Source organism: Mirounga angustirostris, unplaced genomic scaffold (genome assembly GCF_029215605.1).
Source record: "Mirounga angustirostris isolate CCGP_5_RB_7025 unplaced genomic scaffold, mMirAng1.0.hap1 SCAF_334, whole genome shotgun sequence".
In the NCBI taxonomy this organism is placed as follows: Eukaryota; Metazoa; Chordata; class Mammalia; order Carnivora; family Phocidae; genus Mirounga; species Mirounga angustirostris.
This window is the reverse complement of record NW_026992042.1, coordinates 10,001-12,500: the sequence shown is the minus strand read 5'-3', so window position 1 is coordinate 12,500 and position 2,500 is coordinate 10,001. Positions and strand designations below refer to the sequence as shown.

At 76.2% G+C, this 2,500-nt stretch overlaps 1 non-coding gene across 1 annotated transcript; it reads left to right on the top strand.

Moving 5' to 3' along the window:
- The first annotated feature begins 1,143 nt into the window (after positions 1 to 1,143).
- Positions 1,144 to 1,296, top strand: LOC135363461 (5.8S ribosomal RNA). Its single transcript, XR_010409138.1, has one exon. It is a non-coding gene; the product is annotated as a 5.8S ribosomal RNA (ribosomal RNA).
- The last annotated feature ends 1,204 nt before the right edge of the window (positions 1,297 to 2,500 follow it).

Genomic DNA, 2,500 nt, shown 5'->3' with positions numbered 1-2,500 from the left:
CGGTGCCCTCGCCGCGTCTCGGGACGTTGCGGTGCGCCGGCGGGTCCCCCCCCGTGGCGCCTTTCCGGGGTCGGGTCCGCCCCTCCCCGGGGGGCCTCGGAGCCTTGGCTCTCACGGGGCGCGCCCGCCGTCGTCTGCCGTGTCCCGCCGCCCGCCCTGGACGGTTCTCTCTTGGTCCGTCGGATGTCCGCTCGGACTTCCGCCCACCCACTCCGCGTCTCTCCTCCCCGGCCCTGCCCCAGGCCTCGGGCCCGGGTCCGGCTCCTCTCCTTCCCGGCCTCCGTTGCCCCACCCTCGCGCGCCCTTGCCCGCTCGTGCCCCGCTGCCCGCCGCAGCCCCCTTGCCCTCCGTGGCGAGAAGGGGGCCTGGGTCGCGGGTGCGGGGAGGGACGGCGGGGGGGGGGTAGGTGGTCTGGGGGGGTGTCTTGGAAAGCAAGAAGGGGGTCCGGTCCGCCCCGGTGGCTTGTGGGTGGGTGGGGTGGTGTCGCCGGGTGGTGGCGGGGGGGCCGGTGGCGGCACCCGGCGGGCCTTCCCCCGTCACGGGCCGGCAGCGTCGGGGTTTGTGCCCTGTGGCGGTTGGCTGCGGCCGGGGTTTTGGTGTCGAGGCGGTGGCCTGGGGCATCGTCCCCTCCCCTGCCTCGCCTGTCCCCCACCCCCTGTCCAGGTACCTAGCGCGTCCCGGCGCGGAGGTTTAAAGACCCTTTGGGGGTCGCCCGTCCGCCTTGGGTCGGGGCGGTTGGGCCCGTGGGGAGGAGGAGTCCCTTCTCCCCCAGACCCCGCTGCCCACCCCGCCCTGGGGCCGGGGTTGCCGCGCGCTGCGCCACGGTCCTTGTGGCTGCTGGGAGGGGGCTACCCAGCGGCCGTTGGGCTGTGGCGGGCGCGTGTGTTGCCTCGCGTCCTCGGTGTGTGTGGGGGGGGCCAGGTGGGAACCCCCTGGGCGCCTGTGGGGTTGTCCGGGCTCGCCCCTCGCTTGGGGGGCGGTGGCCGGACGCCCTGTTGTCCAACCTTTCCGACCTTCTCGGAGTGTGGTCTTGTCTGTCTTGACTGGCCCGGCCGGAGGCACCCTCTGGGGAATGTGCCGTGCCAGGGGGGGGGGGCCTCCCCTCTGGGCGTTGACCCCCCCCTTAACAATCCAAACTCGTACGACTCTTAGCGGTGGATCACTCGGCTCGTGCGTCGATGAAGAACGCAGCTAGCTGCGAGAATTAATGTGAATTGCAGGACACATTGATCATCGACACTTCGAACGCACTTGCGGCCCCGGGTTCCTCCCGGGGCTACGCCTGTCTGAGCGTCGCTTGACGATCAATCGCTGCCCCTGGGGTCTCTCGCCCTTGGGGGTTGGCGCGGCTGGGGGTTTCCCTCGCAGGGCCCGTTCTGCTGGTGCCTGCCCTGCCCGCCTGTGGGCTCGGTCCTCAGGTGGGGAGGGGTCGGCTCGGCCGCCGGGCCCTCCGTCCCCCTAAGTGCAGACACGGTGGCCCCTCCTCCGCCTCGTTGCCTGGTCCCCGCCTCCTGCCTGGCATCACCCCTGCCCCGTCCCCGCCCCCGCCCCCGCCCCGCCGGGTCCGCCCGGCGGTGGCGCGTGTGCGGGACGTGGGGGAGGAGGTGTGTGTTGGGTGTGTGTCGGGGGAGGAAGGGGGCCGGCGCCGGGGCGGGGGGGTGTGTGGCGCCGCCCGCGAGAATGGGAGAGAGGAGAGAGCTCGCGCTGAGGGCCGTGGCCGCCGCGGTCCCTCTGGGGGAGCTCCCTCGCGCCGCACGCGGTCTTGGGGTCGCCCGGGCTGTGCGTGGGGGGGGGTCGCGGTCCCGTCCCGTGCCGCGCCGGTCGTGGGTCCGTCGGGGTGGGGAAGGGGCCCGGATCTGGAACGCCGCCGGTCTCGCTGCTGTGCCCCCAGCGGCGACCGCGGTTGTCCCAGCCGGGCCCGCCCCATTCCCTGGGCTCCCGCCGCCGCCGCGCGTCCGGGGTCCGCACCCGCCCCGCCCCTCCCCTCCCCGCCGGCGATCCCGGCCTTACGCCCTGTCGGGGCGGCTCGCGCCGAGGCCGAGTCGCGCGCGGGGCCGCGCCCCGGGGATGCGTGCCCCGGCGGCGGCCCGCGGGACGCCGTGGCGCCGCCCGCCGCTGCGCGCTTCCCCCCGGGTTGTGGCCGCGCCGCGCTGCGTGCCCCGAGCCCGCGGTGGGTGGGTCGGGGCTCGGCGGGGCGTCGTGGGAGGGCGCCGTGTCGTCCGTCGCTCCGTGCGGCGGAGCGCGCCCGGTTGTGCGTGGGGGGAGAGGCGGGTTGGCGTGTCGCGGGGTTGGGTCGGGGCGGGGGCCGGCGGTCGGGGGCGACCGCCGCGCCTCGGCCCCTTCCCGCCCCCGGTCGTGCCCGTGCTCTTTTTTTTCCCCCCCGCCCGGCCCCGCGCTGTGCGTTGCGTGCGTTGCGTGCGTTGCGTGCGCGGCGCGCCCGCCCGCCCGCGGCCCTCGTCTCCGCCCCCTCCCGCCTCCCGCTCCTCCCAAGCCCGGCAGG